At 43.4% G+C, this 26902-nt stretch overlaps 1 protein-coding gene across 4 annotated transcripts in view; it reads left to right on the plus strand.

The window, feature by feature from the left end:
- Positions 1-26902, plus strand: part of SUGCT (succinyl-CoA:glutarate-CoA transferase) — a 992617-nt gene that overhangs the window by 345658 nt on the left and 620057 nt on the right. The window lies entirely within an intron of this gene.

Here is a 26902-nt window from a genome sequence, read left to right on the forward strand (position 1 = left end):
GTAGAATGTCAAGATATACCTCCATATTTATGGTTCTTGCCATTGCAATCAACGGACCAAGACCATGCCATGTAAAACATCCCGAGACCATAACGGAACATCCACCACTACTTAAAGTATATCACCATTTTCTAAAATTAATTTAAACCAGATAGTGAAATATTTTCCATTTTTAAATCTGTTTTTATTTTCTGAGTGTACAATTTTTTAAATTCTACTGTCTATGCATGACTATGATGGCGGCTATCTTTCCTCAGATAGATTTAACAAGATTTGGAGCTATGCTTTACAGCAACTTCATGGGCCATTAGGACAATTGACAGAAGGGGACCCATTGACTTGTATGAAGACTGTTCTAGACATGGTCTGTGACCTGTGTAGAGGTCATTTTGCAGGGAGGGGGAGTAGATAGTCACAGCTGACCATCTATTGGGAATGGCGGATCCTGTGTTATCTACTTATACGTGTTTTCCTGCCTGTGATGTTAGTGAGATGACTGCTACAGAATTGTTTATGCGCAACAGAAAGTGTCAGATTGTTATTAGGTTTTGTGGTCAGTGTGAAAAATGCAGGATTTTTGGATTTTAAAAAATTCCCCAAAATTCATAAAAAAATGTTTAATACAAATATGTAATTTATATATTAGGTCATTTTCTGATGACACATTCAGGCAAATGTGTTTCCTAGGCATCCTCCACACCCATGTACGGCCATCTGATTTGAAGATGGAGTAGCATGATTTGTCGCTCCATATAATGTTCTTCCATTGCTCAACTGGCAATGACGACGCTTCTTGCATCATTGTAGATGGACAAATACATTACACTGTGTGATGGGTGGTTTGTGTACAGTAGCATAACCTGTATATCCAGCAGCATCCACTTGCAATTCCCATCCCAAGCTATGGCTGACACCTCCCAAGGGTCTGCATCTTATATAACATGGTTATGACACTTGGCATGCTAATAAGACACAATTCATTCTATTGATAGTGGTGTCAAAATGCTTATGGTAGGATAATGTGTACATCTATCTGCAGCGTCTGAGGAACAGGCTAGGAGACAGTGGGGTAGAGTTTGGGCCTCGTCATGGTGGCTCTACCGTCTCCCACCCGGAGGGTAGCCAGTAGAAATAGTGGGAAAGTCCCGCAGCACACCTAACACATGCACTTAAGTGCAGAGGTTCCAATCTGTGTATGCCAAGCCACCAGTGGGGTCATGAACCCAACCCCAAGTAAATGCAATGGTTACAAGGAGACAGCAGCATCAACGGTGTAGAAATGGTAAAAAAAGGTTGTATTGCTCCATAAAATGGCGACGTTTCGACTTAATCTAAGTCTTTTTCAAGCCTAATACATTGCCATAAACACACATCTTATATAGTGAGGACAGACAAGAAGAACACTCCTCCACCTCCTTAATCAGTAAGTAATACAACACACATGAAACAAAAAACAGACATGGACTATACAAAAGACAAGATTCTCTACACATATACATTAAGGTAAAACCTGGACTGCATCCAAAGAGCATTCCACTATGTCTCCATTCATGTGTTCAGCCGGACATGACGTCAGGCGAGTCTTCCCGGCGCACCACGGGTATTGCGTCACAGCCAACCACAGTGACACTGCTGATCAGCGTCTTGGCCATCCACAATATGGCGCTGGCTCTATCAGGAACTAGTCATGCATAAAGGCACTTCCGGGATTAGAATAAGCACGGCCAACCACGAGATGGCGCCTCCGTAATAGAAAACAATGGAGCACGCCAACCAAGGGTGCCTATATATGAAGTATACTATATATAATAGCAGAGATTGCTTTGGCACATAAAGGAATACTGCAAATTCACAAAAAGCTCTCACAAGGTGCCAGCAAAACATTAAAGTCACCTATACTAATAAGGCAGAACAGAATTATTGTAGATAATAAAAACTATATGCATAAAATGTGTGCCAAAAAATTATTTTTTTCAATTTTTTAAATAAAATAAAAAATACCAACAAAAAATGAAAAAAGTGTTAAAAATAAAAAAGCATGATAAAGTAGTATATGTGCATGTGTGTAAGATGTAGCTGTATAATAGTGATAGTGTATAATGAAAATAAAAATAATTATACATAAAATCACGAAACAAAAAATAAAATAAAAAATAAAAAATCAACATGCGACTGGACAAAAAGTGGACAGAAAATAGCAAACCTAAATATGTGTGAATAACTAATCTTTCATAAGTACGGTGCATAAATAAGTAAACTCCAAAAGATTATAAAGATACATAAAAAATATAAAAAACGCTAATAATTTTTTTTGCTTTATTAATACGAAAAAAAACCCATTTTTTGTATAATGCATGACATCGCTAGAGAGAAAATACAAATTGTCAACTGACAATATTAGACATAGCAAGGACATAATTGTAATAGTGAATAAATAGCCGGAAAAGACGCGAACTGTGGAGAAGACCAACACAGAGACCAGGAGAGAAATCTAGAAAAAAAGAAAATGATTAAAAACAGGCATCTAAAAACTATATACAACAGATGAGGATCCTTAACTATAAGGGGCAAAGACATACTCCATATTTAAACCGAAAGGATGTAACGTATTAAGGGTGTGAATCCAGTGCAACTCTTTCTTTTTGAGAAGAGCCTCCCTGTCACCTCCTCTGGTCAACGGTGGAACATCATCAATAATCCTGAATTTAAATTGACTTATCCTATGCTTTTTCCCATGGAAATGCTTGGGGATCGGCAGGTCCAAGCACTTGGTACGTATAGTATTCTTATGTTTAATCATACGACTACGCGCTTCAAGAGTCGTTTCCCCCACGTATCCCAGTCCGCAGGGGCAGGTGACCAAATAGATGACATAAGAGGAGGTGCAGGAATATCTCTTCCTAATTTTGAATTTCTGGCCTGTATATGGATAGGGTAGCCGGTGACACATCCAAGGGGCCACGAGCAGGCTAATAAACAGGGGAACCCAATGATGGATTATCTAAATCTTTTCTTTGTCACTCTTGATGCCACAGTTTCTTCTAATGAAAACAAAGATCTGGTACCGTGTTAGCCAGTAGAGCAAAATGTGATTGTTCCCAGCAAGAGAAACCACGTAATCTTGTAGATATGATACCTTTTAATGGCTAACAAAAATACATGATGTAATAATAGCGAGCTTGCGAACCAACGCAGGGTTCTTCTTCAGGCTTATGGATTGGACCCTCCCCCTCTGTTTGAGCCTGTGGGGTCGGACACCTTTAGCTGCCATGCAATGCGTCCTTGACAAGGCATCGGCATTGCCCTGTAGCTTTCCTGCCCTGTGTTCAACAGAAAAACTGAAGTTTTGAAGGGTCAGGAACCACCTAGTGACTCTGGCATTTCTCTCTTTTGCCTGTGACATCCAAGTTAAGGGAGAGTGGTCTGTGATCAGCCTGAAGTGCCGACCTAGAAGGTAGTATTTTAGGGATTCAAGGGCCCATTTGATGACTAGGCACTCCCGTTCAACAATGCTGTAATTTTTCTCGGGTGGCGTGAGCTTCCTGCTCAGATAAATTACGGGATGTTCCTCTCCCTCTACTTCTTGGGACAGAACTGCTCCCAGTCCCACATCGGACGCGTCTGTTTGGACAATAAATTCCCTTTTAAAATTGGGTGTGACTAACACTGGACGTCTACAGAGGGCCGGTTTTAATTCTTGGAACGCCTTTTCTGCGTCAGGGTTCCACTTGACCATGACTGACTTACTGTTCTTGGTCAAGTCTGTTAGGGGCGCTGCTATGCTAGCAACGTTTTGCACGAACCGCCTATAGTACCCTACGATGCCTAAAAAGGCTCTCACCTGCTTTTTAGTTGTGGGTTGTGGCCAGTTCTGAACGGCTTCAACTTTATTGACCTGGGGTTTTATAATACCCCTACCTATTATATACCCCAGGTATCGTGCTTCTTCAAGACCCAGGGCGCACTTCTTTGGGTTTGCTGTGAGCCCTGCTTTTCTAAGGGAGTTCGGTACTGCCTGTACCTTGGGTAGGTGGCTGTCCCAGTCTTCGCTAAAGATGATGATATCATCTAAATATGCTGACGCATATTGACGATGGGGTTTGAGTATGATATCCATCAATCTTTGGAAGGTTGCTGGGGCTCCATGCAAACCGAAGGGTAGGCAGATGTACTGAAACAACCCTTCTGGTGTGGCAAACGCAGTCTTTTCTTTCGCGCTCTCTGTAAGGGGAACCTGCCAGTAGCCTTTAGTAAGGTCGAGAGTGGGAAAGTACCTGGCATGACCCAGTCTCTCAATTAACTCGTCCACTCTCGGCATTGGGTATGCGTCAAATTTTGACACGTCCTTTAGCTTCCGGAAGTCGTTACAGAAGCGCAGAGAGCCATCAGGTTTTGGTATCAGCACGATAGGGCTGGACCATTCGCTTTTCGACTCCTCAATTACTCCGAGGTCTAGCATTTTCTTGACCTCCTCTGAGATGGCTCGTCTGCGGACTTCCGGAACCCTGTACGGTTTCAACTGAACCTTTACCCCTGGTTCAGTTATAATGTCGTGTTTTATGACACCAGTACGCCCTGGTATATCGGAGAACACATCCGCATTACGTCGTATAAATTCCCTCGACTCTTGTTGTTGGGATTTGGACAGGGACCCTGATACACACACCTCTGGGACCCCACCATGGGGGGTACTCACTGCAGTCAGGGCTTCTCTGTCCTTCCATGGCTTAATTAGGTTTACATGGTACAACTGTTCTGGTTTCCGCCTACCTGGCTGGTATACCTTATAATTTACCTCTCCGACTTTTCTCAATTATTTCATAGGGCCCTTGCCATTTTGCTAGGAATTTACTTTCTAGGGTGGGCACCAACACTAGTACCCGATCCCCAGGGTTGAAGGTTCTCACCTTGGCGGACCGGTTATATACCCGGCTTTGGGCTTCTTGAGCCTGCTGTAAATGTTCTCTAACAATGGGCATGACCGCCGCAATTCGATCTTGCATGAGGGAGATGTGTTCAATAACACTCCTGTAGGGGGTGGACTCGTGCTCCCAGGTCTCCTTAGCTACATCAAGGAGCCCTCGGGGATGTCTACCATAAACTAATTCAAAGGGAGAGAACCCAGTGGAGGATTGTGGGACTTCCCGGATTGAGAGCATTAAATATGGCAGCAGACAGTCCCAGTCCTTCCCATCCTTATTGACTACCTTTTTTAGCATGCTTTTTAGGGTCTTATTAAATCTCTCAACCAGACCATCCGTCTGTGGGTGGTACACAGACGTCCGTAAGTGCTTAATATTCAGCAGCTTACACAATTCCTTCATGACCTTTGACATAAAGGGGGTTCCTTGGTCCGTCAGGATCTCTTTTGGTATGCCCGTGCGGGAGAACATGTGAAGTAGTTCCTTTGCAATACCCTTGGATGACGTATTGCGTAAAGGAACGGCTTCGGGGGAACGGGTGGCATAGTCTACAACCACCAATATATGTTGGTAGCCCCGGGCAGACTTTACCAAGGGCCCAACTAGGTCCATAGCGATCCGCTCGAACGGCACCTCTATGATGGGCAAGGGCACTAAGGGGTTCCGGTAATGGGGCATAGGAGCTGTTATTTGACACTCCGGGCACAACTCACAGTAACGTTTTACATCACCATGTACCCCAGGCCAGAAAAACCGCTGAAGGATGCGTTCCTTAGTCTTTTCGCTCCCGAGATGACCTCCCAGCACATGCTTGTGCGCCAGGTCTAAGACCATCCTACGATAGGACTGAGGTACCACCAGCTGTTCCACAACTTTGGCTCTTTGACACTATCCATAAAGTCAGATAGAGTGCAATGGTAAATTTGTCAAGTTCGTGACACTAGTCTGTGTACAGGCCGAGATCTGTGCCAGACAAAATAATAATACAAATGGGAAAAATAAAATAAAAAGAGAATTGACCTTTCCACCTGGTCAATTTCCCCCTGGAGTGTAGTGTGGTACCTCAGTGCAGATGTTACAGCGGTGAAAAGGGACTCCTGGAGTCCGGATGAATGGTGAAACCATAAACCAGTTTATTTTCTTACAGAGAAGGATCTTCCATACTTCATACACATAGCATTACTTTGAATCTTGAGGTAGATGTTCCTTATGATATACAGTTACATATATCTGTTACATATATCTGTACATATACAGGTATTAAGTGCAGAAATCATATCTGTAAAGAAAAAGCATAGGAATTCTCTCTCTGTCTTCTATTTCTTTAAGTTTGAAGCTTTTCCTATATTTAGTTGCTGTTACTCTACACTGTTCCTTTCTTTTCCTTTCTCTGTTCATCTTTCTCTATCTTTCTTTCTGAAATATATATATATATATATATATATATATATATATATATATATAAGCTTTCCTCGCTTAATACAATCATTCTTTCTACATCCTTCTCATTTTGTATAACTTCATTATGCTGAATCTTCTCTTTCCTTCTCAAGTATTATGCAACTTGCAACTTCTGTACTCACATTTTCCTCCTTCCAACCACACTGGCTTCCTCCAGATGTGTGTGTCTGTGTATTTTTAAAGTTTAACAAAAAGATGTTCATGAAGTTTAACCTATTGAACATTTATCTTTTGGTTCTAGAATGAATATAAAGTTACTCTCTCCCCTAAATATGCTGCTCTATGTAAGAGCAGCTTATTACAGGAACTCTTCTATTCTATTAGCCAAGGCAGCATAAAAGTATTGTAATGTATAGCTAATAGGAGCGATCAAATAATATGGCAGACTTATAGCTATGCGCCTGGTGTATTCACGAGTGAAGCACTCCTTCCGACTCTCCTTGACTCCCGCAGCCTCTGTCAATGGTGACTGACAAGATTTGGTCTATCAATGTATATATTGTGCCATTTTGTCTATTAGACAAACCAACCTATTCCTGTAATATCCTGCCATTAGATAGGGCAGCATGTTTTGGTGATGGATTTGCTTTGAACCTTTTTGTGCTCTACCAAGTTATACCTCTTTGGAGATGAAATTGTTCCTAACCCCACAACAGCATAAATTTCTTGATTACACTCACTCCACAGCCTTATTTTATTACCTATAAGTCTCAGTACCATTATACAAAACATTAATGTCTTCTTCCTTCTGCTGTAACAACCTTTTTATTCCACAAAACATGCAAACTTGGCCTCCATTATGTTGCAAAGTTATTGAAAAGATGAATAGTCCAAATCTTTATATTGAAACAAGATTTATGCATATATGATAATGAGACTCTTTGAAGCTCCTGGCCCAATACAAAATTTGAAAGATGTTGATGCCTCATTTGTGGTACTAGCCTCCTCATATGGGGCCAGGTAATTTTCTGTCTCTTCTTCAACTCCCGGTTTCAATAGCAATTATAACACCTGCTCCATTTCTAGATACATCCCTGTGGTTTTATTAACTTAGTCCCCTTTGCACTCTATGACATACACTATATGGACAAAAGTATTTGGACACTGCATGTTTTTCAGAAAAAGTGGTTTATTCTTTTATTTAGTAACATGTCGGCCCTCCTTTTGTTTGTATTGCGGAGGCAACACGTCAAGGCATACTTTCCACAAGTTCTCTGTAAGTTTGGGCAGGAATAACCGCCATTCCTTGTACAAGGCTGTGATAAGAGTTTGTTGTCAGGATGGGGTTGGGTGGCAGTGTCGTACCCGTCGCTCCAGTCCGTCCCACAAAGGCTCCATCGGATGAATGAATAGTTATTACAAAATGAGCAGCTTTTTATTGTAATACCCACCTTTGGTATTGTCGCATCTGTAACGACCCATACAATACATTTGAACACACCTTGTATGGTAAATGCTATTAGAAAAAAAAGACAATATGCTTTTTTGTTTATTTAGCATTCTACATATCACATTAAAAGTGATCAAAAAAGTCACTTATACCCAAAAATTGCACCATTAAAAACTACAGCTCGTCATTTAAAAAAACAAGCTCTCACACAGCCCCTTCCATGCAAAAAAAAAAGAGCTAAAAACGGCTTCTATTGTGCAAAAGTGGAGGTAACCTAAAAAAAGTTATAATTTTGATACCATCATAATCATACAGACCCACAGAAAAAAAGCTATCGTCATTTACCCCCATAGTGAATTCAATGTAAAAAATTGCGGAATTGTGGTGTTATTTCGCCCTGCCTTATAAAAAAAAAAATTGTTATACAGTATATTATATGTACCTCAAAATGCTACTAAGAAAACCTACAGTTCTCATTTGGCAGAAAAAATTTAAACATTATGGATTTGAAAAGTGGAGATGAAAATCTCCAAAAATCATCGTGCCCTTAGGTCCAAACTAGGTTGTGTCCTTAAGGGGTTAAAAACGTTGTGCAGGAATAGGAAAAAACATGGCTGCTTTCTTATACCTGTCCATGGGTTGTGTGTGGTATTGCAACTCAGCCCTATTCTCTTCAATATTACACACTACCTGTGAACAGGTGTGATGCTGGTTTTGGAAGAAAGAACCCATGTTTGTAATCCTGCATAAACCAACATGCTAATATTTTATTTGCTTTTGTGAATGCTGCTTGAGAATCACAGGGGCAGAGCTTTGTCTGACTAAATCAAATTGGAGCCCTTCACAGTGACAGACAGACTAAAATATAACTTTTATTCAAGACTAACATAAAATAATGACTTGGGCTAAGAACAAGACAAACATAAAGACAGAGAATATTACAGATAGGTGGGTATATGGAGTTATTAGAATCACCCCACCTAGGCTATGATAAAGACGAGACTGAAGAGTCGCTAGTGATGCATCAGATAGTCCGTAATTTAATGAGTAGAATTACGGGTATCAGATATAAGTCTAGGAACACTTTGGTACTGGAGCAAAATTGCTCAAAAAACGTATGGAGATCGCACTGGTTTAGTCGTCACTTGCGATTAATCAATCCAATGGTCACTAAAGTGGGGCCCCAGTACCTATAAACTATAAGAAGAGTGTCACGCATCAGTGTAGCGACCGTCTGTAACAAAGTGGTCACATTCGGATCGGTTGATGATCACAGGATTTGATAGTTACTTAGCCAATAATATGATTTGAGGAAACCATAAAAGTACCTCAAGTATTTGGCTCAGAGTAGTATCAGTCCATATCATTTGGAAAGAACGGTAAGCTCTCTTAAGTATAAGTATAGCTCAATATACAACTCATATAACTCAAGAGAGAAGAATGGATGACCTCTCTTTATGTGAAAGGGTGATTACTGCTCAAGAATAATTACGTTGGAGGAAACACTTTATTATTAAAGAAAGAGAGGAAATGAAAGAGCTTGGTTTGGATCATGCTGACTTGCCAGCTATTCAAGCTCCAGAAGCCCTGGAAGATGAAAATCTAAGACCTATTGGAACTGGACCCTTTACAAATCTCAAACCGACCAGTCGAGCGAATCCACCATCTTTAAATAGTCCAGAAATAGACATATTCGAAAAATTAGTCCTTAAAGAATTAAAAGCATTGAACCCTTCAAAATTTACTTGCCCTAATCTTACAAAAGGAGAATCTCTTGCTCTAAAAAATCTTGAAAACAATAAGGCAATAATCATAAAAGCTGCCGATAAAGGCGGGAATATTGTTATAATGGATCGGGAACAATACGTAAGCATGTGCCAACGTCTGTTGAGTGATACATCTACTTACGGCATGTTGTCCCACGACCCGACAGACAGCTTTTCACGTGACTTACAAAAAATATTTAAAAAGGCCCTAGAGCTGGGATGCATAGACAACACTGAATATCAATTTCTGTATCCCAAAAAAACCGACTACAGCTACTTTTTACGCACTTCCTAAAGTGCATAAGGGCCTCAACCCACTCAAGGGACGGCCGATCGTCTTGGGGGTTGACAACCTTACCCAGAACTTGAGCACATACGTTGATAGGATACTTAGACCCTTTGTATCATCTTTACGATCATTTGTCCAGGACACTATGGACGTCCTACGCACCCTAGATGGCCTTACTGTTAATCCAGACACAATTATGGCCTCATTGGACATTGAATCGTTGTATAGCTCCATCCCCCACCAAGGTGGACTTAAGGCGACGGAGTTCTTTCTGAATCAAAGAGGACCTTTATACAATATGCATAACAAATGTGTCCTGGAATTCCTTGAATTTATCCTAAACCACAATTTTTTCCTGTTCAAAGCCAAGTACTTCCACCAGCTCAGGGGCACCGCGATGGGGACTCCTTGTGCCCCATCGTATGCCAACCTGTACCTGGGCTGGTGGGAGGAACGGATCTTCAACAGTGATAACATCATGGGGTCAGATAACATCTCATTGTGGATACGTTATATTGACGATGTGCTCCTGTTCTGGAATGGCGATCGGTCGTCCCTTGAGGTATTCATTGATCATCTAAACCATAATGATCTGAATCTTCGGATTACTTCGGAAATTAATACCACTATGCTGTCCTTTCTGGATCTCCAAATTAAAAAAGATCCATCGGGACAGATAACATCCTCTCTTTTCCGTAAGTCCACGGCGACAAACAGCCTTCTTACCTGGGACAGTTTCCATCCTGCACCATTAAAACGTGGCATACCAAAAGGTCAGTTTCTGCGACTCCGACGCAATTGTTCGGATAATTTGAGTTTTGAAATGGAAAGTAAAAAATTGTATGATCGCTTTAAAAATCGCAATTATCCCAAAAAGGTCATCGACCAAGCATTTATCTTTGCATCATCTCAAGAAAGGACTACTCTCCTTCAACCTAAGATCCGTTCCTTGGAAAATAAAGCCAGAATTATTGGCACTTACGACACTTGCTCGATACAAATAAGGAATATCCTCAACTACTATTGGGATATCCTGAAACGCGACAAAGACCTTAATGATTTTCTTCCCGAAAGACCATCTATAACATTCCTCCGTGGCCATAATTTAAAAGACCATCTAGTGAAAAGTCACCTCCCTCCCGATGAAAGGCAAATTACTTGGCTTGGTTCCAGCAAGCCCCAAGGTAGCTTTCCATGCCAGGGCTGCCTCGCTTGCCCTTTTATTCTGCGCGGTAATACTTTTAAGTCATCATCTACTAATACAGTCTACTCATGCAGAGACTTCATTAACTGTCGAACACAAAACATAATCTATCTTGCCACATGTTCTTGCCCCATGAACTATGTGGGCAAGACAATTCGACAATTTCGTCGCAGAATTCTCGATCACCTAGGGAACATCAGACGCCATGAGTCGACCCCCCTAGCCGACCATATGTGGAAATTCCACAATGGTGACACAAAACAACTGAATTTTCAAGGGATTGAAATTATCAGGACTCATGGGCGTCGCGGTGATACGGACAAAAAACTCCTATGCAAAGAGGCAGCATGGATTTTTCGACTGAATACAGTTAATCCTAGTGGCTTAAATGAGAATTTGTGTTTCAACTGCTTTTTGTAATCCCTCTATAGCCAATCTTTCTTCCCTTTGATTATACAGCCGGCATCTATCAGTCATTGGCTCTATTATGAGAATACCAATATTTTGATTTTATCATGCATTTAGAGTGCTGTTTTACAAAGGAATTCAAAAATCAGCCCATTGTTACGTTATGTGACTCTTCCATGTCATTGCGCTAAGTGAGCAATATCTAAGACGCTACGTTCATAGGTTGTTCTTCAAACCATCTAATTATCAGATTTATGCAGTATATGCATGACTCTTTCTACATTACGTAGCCTTAAAATAACCATTACCGACACACAGTACTTATATATACATTTAAATAAACTTCTTTCTGTGTCTTATAATTAACAACCAATAAATCCTCACTAAACGCATTCTGTATATTCTATGCTGTAGCATCTAATTAATCTGCACTATATACATCCCAGTCTCACTCATGTGTCTTCTGGGCAGTGCAGATCACATGACCGCTATTGCCATGGCAATCTACATTGCTTCTAATAAGCTATTCCTTTGAATGAAGCCGTTCATGTGACACAACAGAACGTCAGGACGTACCATATCACATGACTGACGTGATGACGTCACAGCGCTGCGCGCGCGTGCGCAGTAGCGGATCACCGGTAGCGATCTTTCTAAAGTAAAATTTAAAGATCCATGTGTACATACGGGCGATCAGACTATGAGGGAGGCTGATGCAACATTTGTCCTCACTAATACACCCAGTTTGAGCCAAACAGCAGATTATAAACGGACTTCTTTTCCCTGTTTTCCCTTAGATCAGTGGAGTCGTCCTAACCCCTCCCACTATAACATCTGATTGGCTGATTCTCCACACCACCCCCCTTTAGGGGAGGGCTTCTTGGTATATCAGTAGCAGCACTCTGGGCTCACCATCAGAGCTCCAGGCTCTACCACTTCTGTTATTTTATCTGAATGTGTGTGTGTTGGATGTAGGTCTCATATCTAGGCAGCAAAGACACCGCTCTGCTTATGCTACTATGCGCTGCCTAGAGACCTTGATAGAATGAAAGGGATCTGAAAAAAGCTCTATGTAGCCTAGAACTCTATCTCTTTTTTGATAGACTAGTCCCAGGCTACTATATATCTATAGAGCTTATTATATGAACAAGTTGCAGACCGCTATTATTTCGCTATTTAGCGACCTTGTTCAAAGATTATTGGATGATGAACTAAGTATGGGTCTTGAATAATCCCCTACTTTCTAGTTCTGATCCCATTTCAATTCTTTGAGGTTAGTTGATGTGCAGTATATTTCTCTATAAATCAGTATATCTCCTGCACATCTCCTAACTAGCCTGCATGACCACACCAACAAAAATCTGACAGAGATTATATAACCCTCTATGTCCCAAAACACGATTGTGGTACTTTCTCAAAATCTGACAGAAAGTATTTAACCCTTCGTGTCCCAAAACACGATTGTGGCACTTTCTCTTAACTCTTTGTGTCCCAAAACAAGATTGTGGCACTTTCTCAAAATTTGACAGAAAGTATTTAACCCTTCGTGTCTCAAAACACGATTGTGGCACTTTCTCTCTCTCTCTTTCTCTTGATTTTCAACTCAATGAACCTGTCATATCGTATGGCATAACTCATACAATTGCTCCTGATGAACTACCAACAATCCTAGTAGGGAAACGCGTTGAGCAGTAATTATTCCTGAGCAAGTAATCATATTTCTACGAGCAGTAATTATTCTTGAGCAGTAATCACCCTTTCACATAAAGAGAGGTCATCCATTCTTCTCTCTTGAGTTATATGAGTTGTATATTGAGCTATACTTATACTAAAGAGAGCTTACTGTTCTTTCCAAATGATATGGACTGATACTACTCTGAGCCAAATACTTGAGGTACTTTTATGGTTTCCTCAAATCATATTATTGGCTAAGTAACTATCAAATCCTGTGATCATCAACCTATCCGAATGTGACCACTTTGTTACAGACGGTCGCTACACTGATGCGTGACACTCTTCTTATAGTTTATAGGTACTGGGGCCCCACTTTAGTGACCATTGGATTGATTAATCGCAAGTGACGACTAAACCAGTGCGATCTCCATACGTTTTTTGAGCAATTTTGCTCCAGTACCAAAGTGTTCCTAGACTTATATCTGATACCCGTAATTCTACTCATTAAATTACGGACTATCTGATGCATCACTAGCGACTCTTCAGTCTCGTCTTTATCATAGCCTAGGTGGGGTGATTCTAATAACTCCATATACCCACCTATCTGTAATATTCTCTGTCTTTATGTTTGTCGTGTTCTTAGCCCAAGTCATTATTTTATGTTTGTCTTGTTCTTAGCCCAAGTCATTATTTTATGTTAGTTGTGAATGCTGCTTGAGTTGAAATGTTGATGCTCGTTAAATATTTCCATCGTCATAATCGTACTGAACCATAGACTAAAGTTATCATGTTACTTTTGTCGCAATGCGTATGACGTAAAAGCGACTCCTTCAGAAAAAAGACGGGATTGCGTTTTTTCCCATCTTACTCCAGACGGAGTAAAACAAAAAAAAAAAAACGGGTGATGTTAATAGGGGGTTAAATTCTAGTTGCCATTTAACTCTCCATGCTGGCAATTTAGCAAAGTCGTGAGGTACAAAAAATAATTATTATGGTAAAATAAGTAAGGATATTACAATGACCCGTACTATAAAAACATTATGTCCGTTACCCCATACAGTGAATGGCATAAGCAAAACAGAAAGCCAAAATTGCTCATTTTCATTCATCTGCCTTGTAAAAAAACACAATAAAAAGCGATCAAAGTCACATGCACTCCAAAATGGTATGAATGGAAACTACAGTTAATTTTTGCATTAAACAAGGCAACTGACGGCTCAATTGGCAATAAAATAAAAATGTTATGGGTCATGGAAATAGCGGATACAAATACAATTATATTTTTTAAGTAATAAAAGACATTAAAAAAAGTAAAAACTTGGTATTTCTGTAATTGTATTCACTGAAAGACTAAAGCCAGCATGTTTTTTGTACTGCATGGTAAGTGTTGTAAAAAGAAAAGCAAAAAAATGTCAAAATTGACAAAAATGAATACCTAAGTGTTTTTATTTTATTAAAAAAAAAAAAAACGTATAAGTGTGGTGTCACTGGAATCGTATGGACCTGCAGAACGAAAGTAACCTTTCATTTATATGTATGTGTAAAGAAAAACTAAAAAAAGACAACATTTCTGTTTTTATTTTCTACCCACCCCCACCTCCCCAAAAAATTAATAAAAGTTAAACAATACATTTTATATATCCCCCAAAGTGGTACCAGTAAAATATACAAGGCCTCATATTGCTATGCTGACACAGAAATGGCTCTTGTAATGTAAGAATGTAAAAAAAAAAAAAAAAAATGACGGGGCTGTTGTGGGGCATTGTAGAAAACACATTCGAAATTTCCAGATATATAAGATCAATAACATGACCTGCATCCAGATTGGAACTTACTTCCTTATAAAAAATGTATTTTATTGGTTAGACACACCCTGTTAATAATGAAATTCTTTCAGGATTCTTTTCTATTAGATTATGTTCTTTTTAATTTTGGATACTTTTCTATTATTGGAAAATGGAATTGGATTTATAGGCCCATGGTGTCTTGGTTCAATCTTACTGCCCTTCTGAAAAGTAACCACACGAAATACAATTTTACAATATATTGTATGTTTGAATTCGATTTTCAAGAGCTCTACTTTCAGTCATTTTATAGGAGCCTTTATTATTTGCTTCTAGTGTAGTACTAGAAGTCAAACTCCTTTGGGAGTGTTTTAGTCTAATCACAGCATTGTAAAGATTGCAATATGTTATATGCGGCTTATAAATCATAAAGTATCTTAAATTTTATATACATATATATATATATATATATATATATATATATGTATATATATATATATACACACACACCATATATAGTTGGGTATAAGCCGAGTTTTACTTATACTCGAGTGAGGTAAAAAAAAACAACTAAAAACTCAATGCTCATCTCTTAGCCAGTGTCTGTGTCCCTGGCGCGATGCTCTCCCGGCGGTGCAGCAAGCTGCTACAGTCTTCTCCCCACTTTCATCTCCCTGGCTTGGTTTTTGGCGCCATTAGCGCTGTGTGAGGAAGCGCTGTGATTGGATCGAGCGCCGGCTGTGATTGGTGATCTAGCATTTGCAATAGGCATACTGTATATCAGAGAGTGCTTTTTTGACATATTTTGCTGTACCTTTTCTCAAATGATTCTAGTTATCTAAGCCTCCCAGGAGGAGTATAACACCTTAAACTGTCAATATACTGTACATCTAGACAGACTGGTGATATACTGTACCCTGTGGTCTATGAACCATTCAGTGAATGCCATCACTGAATGGATGGGATTGGTTTATCAAGCACCGTCTGTGATTGGCCGGCGCTCGATCCAATCACAGCACTTAGTTACACAGCGCGGAGGGCGGCGGATTTCAAAACCAAGCCAGGGAGATAACTGCGGGGAGAAGTATGAAGCAGATTGCCACAGAGAGCATCGCGCCGAGGACACAGACACTAACTGAGAGCTGAGTATTGCTTTTTTTAACCTATACTTGAGTATAGCTAGGCTTATACTCAAGTCAATTAGCTTTACCAGTTTTTTGTGGTAAAACCTATTGACTCGGCTTATACTCGATTCGGCTAATACTCAAGTATATACGGTATTAGAGATGAGCGAGCACCAAAATGCTCGGGTGCTCGTTACTCGAGACGAAATTTTCGCGATGCTCGAGGGTTCGTTTTGAGTAACGAACCCCATTGATGTCAATGGGCGACTCGAGCATTTTTGTATATCGCCGATGCTCGCTAAGGTTTCCATTTGTGAAAATCTGGGCAATTCAAGAAAGTGATGGGAACGACACAGCAACGGATAGGGCAGGCGAGGGGCTACATGTTGGGCTGCATCTCAAGTTCCCAGGTCCCACTATTAAGCCACAATAGCGGCAAGAGTGGGCCCCCCCCAACAATTTTTACTTCTGAAAAACCCTCATTAGCAATGCATACCTTAACTAAGCACCACACTACCTCCAACAAAGCACAATCACTGCCTGCATGACACTCCGCTGCCACTTCTCCTGGGTTACATGCTGCCCAACCCCCCTCCCCACACGACCCAGTGTCCACAGCGCACACCAAAGTGTCCCTGCGCAGCCTTCAGCTGCCCTCATGCCACACCACCCTCACGTCTGCCATGAGGAGGAACCGCAGGCACACACTGCAGAGGGTGGGCATGGCCAGGCAGTGACCCTCTTTAAAAGGGGCGGGGCGATAGCCCATAATGCTGTACAGAAGCAATGAGAAATCCAATCCTGTGCCACCTCCATCTGGAGCTGCACACGTGGGCATAGCAATGGGGAACCCATGTGCCACACACTATTGATTCTGTCAAGGTGTCTGCATGCCCCAGTCAGACCGGGGTTTTTTATAAATAGTCACAGGCAGGTACAACTCCGCAATGGGAATTCCGTGTGCACCCACAGCATGGGTGGCTCCCTGGAACCCACCGGCTGTACATAAATATATCCCATTGCATTGCCCATCACAGCTGAGGTAACGTCAGGTTTAATGCAGGTGGTCTTCGGCCCACACTGCATTCCCCAGTCACACTGGGGTTCTTTAGAAGTGGACACATGCAGTTACAACTCCGTGTGGACCGACAGCATGGGTGGGTCCCAGGAAGCCACCGGCGGTACATAAATATATCCCATTGCATTGCCCATCACAGCTGAGGTAACGTCCGATTAAATGCAGGTGGTCTTCGGCCCACACTGCATTCCGCAGTCAGACTGGGGTTCTTTAGAAGTGGACACATGCAGTTACAACTCCGTGTGGACCGACAGCATGGGTGGGTCCCAGGAAGCCACCGGCGGTACATAAATATATCCCATTGCATTGCCCATCACAGCTGAGGTAACGTCAGGTTTAATGCAGGTGGTCTTCGGCCCACACTGCATTCCCGAGTCAGACTGGGGTTCTTTAGAAGTGGACACATGCAGTTATAACTCCGTGTGGACCGACAGCATGGGTGGGTCCCAGGAAGCCACCGGCGGTACATAAATATATCCCATTGCATTGCCCATCACAGCTGAGGTAACGTCCGATTAAATGCAGGTGGTCTTCGGTCCACACTGCATTCCCCAGTCAGACTGGGGTTCTTTAGAAGTGGACACATGCAGTTAGAACTCCGTGTGGACCGACAGCATGGGTGGGTCCCAGGAAGCCACCGGCGGTACATAAATATATCCCATTGCATTGCCCATCACAGCTGAGGTAACGTCAGGTTTAATGCAGGTGGTCTTCGGCCCACACTGCATGCCCCAGTCAGACTGGGGTCCTTTAGAAGTGGACACATGCAGTTACAACTCCGTGTGGACTGACAGCATGGGTGGGTCCCAGGAAGCCACCGGCGGTACATAAATATATCCCATTGCATTGCCCATCACAGGTGAGGTAACGTCAGGTTTAATGCAGGTGGTCTTCGGCCCACACTGCATTCCCGAGTCAGACTGGGGTTCTTTAGAAGTGGACACATGCAGTTACAACTCCGTGTGGACCGACAGCATGGGTGGGTCCCAGGAAGCCACCGGCGGTACATAAATATATCCCATTGCATTGCCCATCACAGCTGAGGTAACGTCAGGTTTAATGCTGGTGGTCTTCGGCCCACACTGCATTCCCCAGTCAGACTGGGGTTCTTTAGAAGTGGACACATGCAGTTACAACTCCGTGTGGACCGACAGCATGGGTGGGTCCCAGGAAGCCACCGGCGGTACATAAATATATCCCATTGCATTGCCCATCACAGCTGAGGTAACGTCCGATTAAATGCAGGTGGTCTTCGGTCCACACTGCATTCCCCAGTCAGACTGGGGTTCTTTAGAAGTGGACACATGCAGTTACAACTCTGTGTGGACCGACAGCATGGGTGGGTCCCAGGAAGCCACCGGCGGTACATAAATATATCCCATTGCATTGCCCATCACAGCTGAGGTAACGTCAGGTTTAATGCAGGTGGTCTTCGGCCCACACTGCATGCCCCAGTCAGACTGGGGTCCTTTAGAAGTGGACACATGCAGTTACAACTCCGTGTGGACTGACAGCATGGGTGGGTCCCAGGAAGCCACCGGCGGTACATAAATATATCCCATTGCATTGCCCATCACAGGTGAGGTAACGTCAGGTTTAATGCAGGTGGTCTTCAGCCCACACTGCATTCCCGAGTCAGACTGGGGTTCTTTAGAAGTGGACACATACAGTTACAACTCCGTGTGGACCGACAGCATGGGTGGGTCCCAGGAAGCCACCGGCGGTACATAAATATATCCCATTGCATTGCCCATCACAGCTGAGGTAACGTCAGGTTTAATGCTGGTGGTCTTCGGCCCACACTGCATTCCCCAGTCAGACTGGGGTTCTTTAGAAGTGGACACATGCAGTTACAACTCCGTGTGGACCGACAGCATGGGTGGGTCCCAGGAAGCCACCGGCGGTACAGAAATATATCCCATTGCAGTGCCCAGCACAGCGGTGGTAACGTCAGCTTTAATGCAGGTGGGCTAAAGATTACTAGGATTACAATGTAGGCGAGGGCCCCAAAAAATTGGTGTACCAACAGTACAAATGTACTTCAGAAAAATTGCCCATGCCCAACCAAGAGGGCAGGTGAAAGCCATTAATCGCTTTGGTTAATGTGGCTTAATTTGTAACTAGGCCTGTAGGCGGCCCATTTAAAATAAAAATTGGTTCAGGTGCAAGTTTCAACGCTTTATTGAATTGAGAATTGAAACGTATAAACATTGTTTACAAAAGTTATATGACTGAGCCTTGTGGGCCTCAGAAAAATTGCCCGTTCGGCGTGATTACGTGAGGTTTCAGGAGGAGCAGGAGGAGGAGGATGAATATAATACACAGCTTGATGAAGCTGAAAGGTCCCCGTTTTTTATGGTGATAGAGAATGATGCTTCCATCCGCGGGTGCAGCCTACGTATTGTTTAGGTACCGCTGCTGTCCGCTGGTGGAGAAGAGAAGTCTGGGGAAATCCAGGCTTTGTTCATCTTTATGATTGTAAGCCTGTCGGCACTGTCGGTTGACAGGCGGGTACGCTTATCTGTGATGATTCCCCCAGCCACATTAAACACCCTCTCTGACAAGACGCTAGCCGCAGGACAAGCAAGTACCTCCAGGGCATACAGTGCGAGTTCAGGCCACGTGTCCAGCTTCGATACCCAGTAGTTGTAGGGGGCAGAGGCGTCACGGAGGACGGTCGTGCGATCGGCTACGTACTCCCTCACCATCCTTTTACAGTGCTCCCGCCGACTCAGCCTGGACTGGGGAGCGGTGACACAGTCTTGCTGGGGAGCCAAAAAGCTGTCAAAGGCCTTGGACAGTGTTCCCCTGCCTGTGCTGTACATGCTGCCTGATCTCCGCGCCTCCCCTGCTACCTGGTCCTCGGAACTGTGTCTTCTGCCACTAGCGCTGTCGGATGGGAATTTTACCATCAGTTTGTCCGCCAGGGTCCTGTGGTATAGCATCACTCTCGAACCCCTTTCCTCTTCGGGTATGAGAGTGGAAAGGTTCTCCTTATACCGTGGGTCGAGCAGTGTGTACACCCAGTAATCCGTAGTGGCCAGAATGCGTGTAACGCGAGGGTCACGAGAAAGGCATCCTAACATGAAGTCAGCCATGTGTGCCAGGGTACCTATACGCAACACATGGCTGTCCTCACTAGGAGGATCACTTTCAGGATCCTCCTCCTCCTCCTCAGGCCATACACGCTGAAAGGATGACAGGCAAGCAGCATGGGTACCCTCAGCAGTGGGCCAAGCTGTCTCTTCCCCCTCCTCCTCATGCTCCTCTACCTCCTCCTCCACCTCAATGCCCTGAGATATAGACAGGAAGGTGCTCTGACTATCCAGCGACATACTGTCTTCCCCCAGCTCCGTTTCCGAGCGCAAAGTGTCTGCCTTTATGCTTTGCAGGGAACTTCTCAAGAGGCATAGCAGAGGAATGGTGACGCTAATGATTGCAGCATCCCCGCTCACTATCTGGGTAGACTCCTCAAAGTTTCCAAGGACCTGGCAGATGTCTGCCAACCAGGCCCACTCTTCTGTAAAGAATTGAGGAGGCTGACTCCCGGTACGCCGCCCATGTTGGAGTTGGTATTCCACTATAGCTCTACGCTGCTCATAGAGCCTGGCCAACATGTGGAGCGTAGAGTTCCACCGTGTGGGCACTTCGCACAGCAGTCGGTGCACTGGCAGATTAAACCGATGTTGCAGGGTGCGCAGGGTGGCAGCGTCCGTGTTGGACTTGCGGAAATGTGCGCTGAGCCGGCGCACCTTTACGAGCAGGTCTGACAAGCGTGGGTAGCTTTTCAGAAACCGCTGAACCACCAAATTAAAGACGTGGGCCAGGCATGGCACGTGCGTGAGGCTGCCGAGCTGCAGAGCCGCCACCAGGTTACGGCCGTTGTCACACACGACCATGCCCGGTTGGAGGCTCAGCGGCGAAAGCCAGCGGTCGATCTGCTCTGTCAGACCCTGCAGCAGTTCGTGGGCCGTGTGCCTCTTCTCTCCTAAGCTGAGTAGTTTCAGCACGGCCTGCTGACGCTTGGCCACCGCTGTGCTGCCACGCCGCGTTACACCGACTGCTGGTGACGTGCTGCTGCTGACACATCTTGATTGCGAGACAGAGGTTGCGTAGGAGGAGGAGGAGGGTGGTTTAGTGGAGGAAGCATACACCGCCGCAGATACCAGCACCAAGTTGGGGCCCGCAATTCTGGGGGTGGGTAGGACGTGAGCGGTCCCAGGCTCTGACTCGGTCCCAGCCTGCACTAAATTCAACCAATGTGCCGTCGGGGAGATATAGTCGCCCTGCCACTGAATTCATGAATGGGTGTGAGTGAGAGCTGCCTCTGATTGGTGAGGCTGTGACCAAGCAGAGGTAGCTCATTTAGCAGGCGGGGATTTTAAAGCCCCGGCTGCTGAATACTACTTAGAGCAGTGCAGGAGAACTGCCGGCGGCCGCGGCTGAGCTCCGTCTGCCGGGACCAGGTGAGTATATATATATATATAGTTTTTTACACATTTCTGGATGAATTTCCTGGAAGGGCTCATATTTTTAAGCCCTTCCCGAAAATTCATCGTGAGATCGTCCGCAGCCCATTGCTTTCAATGGAGCTGGCTGTATTGCCGGCTCCATTGAATTCAATGCGCTGGACAGCCCCGGCCCGTTTCTAATGAAACGTGGCTAGGAGCAGTTTTTTCGGGCGATTTTTCAGCCCCGGTGACGCGATTTGAGGATGCGCATCCGTCATGCGATCCGCAAATCACGGGGAAAAACGCCCGTGTGACTAAGGCCTCATATTGTTAAAGCTAGCAGAGATATAGGTACGTCATTCGTCTTCCATCAATATACATACCCTTGCAAAGCCAGTAGATCTGCCTTACGTTTTTCTCCTAGTTCTAAAAAGAATTGCTAAATTCATTAAACTAGAGGAAGCCATTTTGAAAATAGAGAAAATCGCTCTTTATAAGTTTGAAACTCATGTGATGGAAAAACTACATTTCCCAGAATTGAGTTATCTGCTCAACTGACAGGTAAACATATATAGGCTTGAGGTCACAAAAATATATAAGGTAAAATCAAAGATTAATTATGTAACAGAAGATATTTGACTATGGACAATTGTTATATATATTGTATGAATTTAAACTGCGCAATAACATACACCGTCGAATATACCAGGAAAGAACTTGTCTGAACTTGTCTATGTACTCAGGAGACATATGGTGATATAAGATAAGGACATCATCTGGCATACTGTGTTCAGTTCTGGCACCTCACTGTTAAAAAGACATAGACAACCTGGAGCAAGTTCAGAGAAGAGTTACCAAGATGGTGAGCAGTCTGCAAATCATGTCCTATGAGGAACGGTTAAAGGATCTGGGAATGCTTAGCTTGCAAAAAAGAAGGCTGAGAGGATAATTAATAGCCATCTACAAATATCTGAAGGGCTGTCACAGTGCAGAGGGATCAGCCCTATTCTCATCTGCACAAGGAAAGACTAGAAGTAATGGGATGAAACTGAAAGGGAGGAGACACAGATTAGATATTAGACAGTGAGGGGGATCAATGAGTGGAACAGGTTACCATGGGAGGTGGTGAGTTCTCCTTCAATGGAAATGTTTAAACAAAGGCTGGACAAAGATCTGTCTGGGCTGATTTAGTAAATACTGCACTGAGCAGAAGGTTGGACCCGATGACCGTGGAGGTCCCTTCCAACTCTACCATTCTATGATTCTATGTTCTACACTTGGCACCCTGTCATTTACCGTGACTTAAAGTTTTAAAGAAATGCAAATGAAGAATCAGAATGTACTCAATGAATGCCATGTAAAATTCTAAAAGCAACCAATCAAAGGTTGGATTGAGAACTGTCCAATGAACTATGATATTTCTTGGAATTTAGAAACTATACTAAGAATAATGAGATGTAACCGATGGACATGAAGAAGTGTTAAATTGACTTATGAAATGTTGGATTGAAAACTAACCAATAAATTTGCATAGCTAATTGTCCAATGATGTTGTGACTCTCCAATGTAAGGGGGCTATAAATAAAGAGGCCTGATAACCATCAGGTAGGAATTCTTTGTTGAACCCATAACTGTGTGGGCTCTGTCATTTAATTCCTCCATCATATGACGCTTGAAGTCTTGGTGTGAACAGCCCTACTGCATGGGCCACCTGGACTTCAATCATAAGGTACACTCTGCTGACCCATGGGTCATATGATGTCATTCACAAGGGTACACTCTGCTGTCCCTAAACGGCCATACATTTCATGCCGTAACATTTTGTGCAGTGAGGCAAAAAGGTTTTTGTTACTTACTTTGGCATCCAAGAGCTGAACATAATTCAAAAGCAAAATCAGCAACATGCAATAGACATTTCAACATAGCTCAAAGGGCTATCAGATGAAGCCACCACCCCCTCCCATCGCAATAGTTTGGCACATGTCTCCATGGCTGTACCCAGAACCATCAGATGAGTTTATGTCTTACTGTAGTATGATCGAATTGAAATAAAGCTATGGCCAACTATATTGAAGAAATAAACAGTATTTTATTTTCTCCATCTTCACCTGCTAGTTGTATGTGGAAGCATCTGGTACTCGGTGGGTCACTGCAGCACTTCATACTGTTAGCCTTGTGAGTGCTACTTCCTGGTTGGCAGATTGATGGAATATTATTATGACTCCACAAACCCTCCACGTCTTGGCAAGATGTCTTCAGGGTTGCCAACCTCCTCTTGAATTTTTTCGAGATAACTGAACAAAAAGTCATGGGCAATCCAACATTTTTACGGACATGTGCTCCACTCTCTTGTAAAGACCCTGTACGCATTCCATGGCTTTAAAATAATGACCGTGAATTGTTAAAGCCCCCAAATTAAAGGAGGGGGTATGCAAGAGTTCTGTAAGATATATGTAGGTATGGAGCAGAACAATGGGACCTTCTACCAGCGTTCAATCGCTGATGTGAAGATGGCCTGCTCCCTGGGTCTTCTATCTCTCATATTGTTGGAGCGAGGATGGACTCCTGCTCAGCTGCCCTCTCCCTTGCAGACAGCAGGAGGCATAACAATAACAAAGACCTGTGATTCTCCTGTACTCAAGATATGGAATATTTAGCAGGGACCCTAGTGTTTGTTATTGTTTGTTAAATGTCTCTGTGTGTGTATGGGTGTGTGGGTGTGTGTGGGGGGGGGGAGGGGGGGGCATTTTTTGCTGCAGCAGTCCATCCCAGATTCTAAATATATGAAGAATGGAAGAAGAGTAATTGCTCCGTAGTTAATGCTATGACATAAAGAGAAATGATAGAGTACATGCCGGTCACGAGTAACTGCATTGTGCGATGACTGCAGAGCAGGAAAATTGTGGCTTAACATGTGCTATAAAACACCTTTGACATGTAGATCGGCACATTCTCTCTTGTGAGATGAGGCTGTGACTGGCTGAGCACACTGCAGCTAGAAAGGGGATTGGGAGATGATGTAATCCCTACCCTCTCTCTCTTCTTCGCGTTGCATCCCCAATCTTCTGGATGGTCTACAGGTGCCACGAAGAACAACTAGAAAAATTCACATACATTTCTTTTTCTGCTGGACGTTACGGATGACAGAAAAAATGCCTGATTTTTGGAAACTTTCTGTGAATTTTCAACCTTGGATGCCATCTGACCACCAAGCAATCTCTAGCACACGAAACAATGTTGTACATACATGTAGTCTGGAAACTCCATAAACCAGCTTGTGCAAATCAGTTAGTTAGTATATGATGTAACTCAGGGGTGTAAATTATTACTGTAGCAGTCATAGTGGTTGCAATGGGTTCCACCGCCTCAAAGGCGCCTGGGCTGCCCAAAAGCCTTAATTTCTGCAGTGAGGGCAGCTTTCCATAAGCGAATGTGCAAAACGCACACGATAGAGCAACATTTTTGCACCATGAACGTCGCATTATCGTGCGTGTACTTGCACATTTTACTGTACTCTTTGCCCTAACCGAGACCGTTCACAAGGGCGAGGGATACAGCCCCGGCCTGAGTTTAGAAGGCTATGCAGCCTAAGTAGTCCCTGGCGTGTTCTTTTCCCCGTGACATTGTATTCTGCAATCGTGCGGGTCTTGGGTGAGCATGTGTACCCCCCTCCGACTCTTATAGGGACTTTGGTGCGCAAAAGCGCATGAAAATAGAGCATGCTGCGTTTTTTGTTTCTGCGCACAAAAGTGAAAAGGAAAATGAGCCCCATCGAAAACAATGGGCTCTATTGTGCACGCAAATCTTGCGCACACAAATACGCTTGTGTGAACCTGCCCTGAGTCCTGTGCTGTCTAAGTGCAATGCAGGATGAATTCAATCAGCGGCTGAAGGAGAGACTGAGGAGGTCGGTTGAAGACTCGCTGAGGAAGGAGGCGACACAACATAAAGTATATATGCACTCTGCTCCAAACTTGTGTGCATGGATTGTGTAACCAGGGTCTCCTTTGAGCCCTTTGCTCACTCTTCCCCTTACCGTTCACTACAGTATTGCCTGCACACTATCTTCCTCTTCTCTCTACACTGCTGCCATCCTCTGCTACCCTTAACGCTTTCGTAACTATAGCCTTTTTGTCAGGTTTAACCATTTTGTCTATAGTCAGGTTTAACCCTTTCTTTCCATCTCCAGATTACAGCTCCCATATAGTGCCCCTATTCTTGTCTTCTACGAAGTGCCCCCTAGGCTAGTCCTAACTGCACACTGATCTAGTGCTGTCATATTTAAAGGGATTGTATATTTAACCCCTTCCTGCTCATTTTCATACATGTTTGTGGCAGCCAGCGGTTTGTTCCTGCAAACCATTATGGAGGTAGTATGATGGCAGGGGCTCAGGAGCTAAGCCTATGCTATCAGCAGCAAGTGCCCGCCTAAATTTACAATTGACATCTTGCTATTGCGAAAGACATCAGAGATAACATCAGTCAGGGCAATTTAACTTATTTGATGGCACGGTCAGTATCGATGGCAGCATCTAAGGGACTATACAGAGAGGACTGTTACCCCATCAGCACCCAGGCAGCTCTATCAGTGCAGGCGGATGGGATTTCATGGCAAACAGTAGGTTAGAATTGTGCCACATGTATTTATCTTGACTATAGTAGAACGTGAATGAAGAACCACTTCCCTGGTGCACGGTGCGTTAGCCCTGGATAGGGAAATCCCACCTGCATCTCCGGTCCAAGTTCACACTGAAAAGTGCTTTTGTGCACGATCTGAGGGTCTTGGAGAGGCGTCAGGAGTATGGCAAAACTCCCTAGGTTGACTGGGAGTCAGTGTGAATATCCACCAGATAGTAAGAAAAAAATTCACTCCGCACTCTTTGGGCGCTGAACAGTCTCTTCAGTTATACGTAATGATTAAACCCATAGACAGGTTCACGTCCTTTTTGGTAGATCATCCATATGAATCAGCACCACAGTCTATGCATCTTTCAAGCATTACATGATTGATACATTGGTAGGCATAGACACCAGTTCCCAGCGGCATACAGAAAGGCAAAAACATTTTGCTACATTTGGTCTTATTTATCAAAACTATCTGAAAGAAAAACTGTCTTTTTTGTCTGTAATAACTAATCATAGCATAGATTTTATTTTAGCAAAGAAGTTTCAGAAATTAAAGCTGAGCTCTGATTGGTTGCTATGGGCAGCAAAGACAGCTCTTCTTTAGGTTGCATTCCCACTGGATGGAAAAGCTGTGGAATTTCTGCGGCAAATTACACAGCATTTCCACATCCAAAACAGTCAAAATCGATCAATCAGTGTGGATTTTGACTCAAAATCAGTTTTGT

The sequence above is a fragment of the Eleutherodactylus coqui genome, chromosome 12 (assembly GCF_035609145.1).
Source record: "Eleutherodactylus coqui strain aEleCoq1 chromosome 12, aEleCoq1.hap1, whole genome shotgun sequence".
Lineage (NCBI taxonomy): Eukaryota > Metazoa > Chordata > Amphibia > Anura > Eleutherodactylidae > Eleutherodactylus > Eleutherodactylus coqui.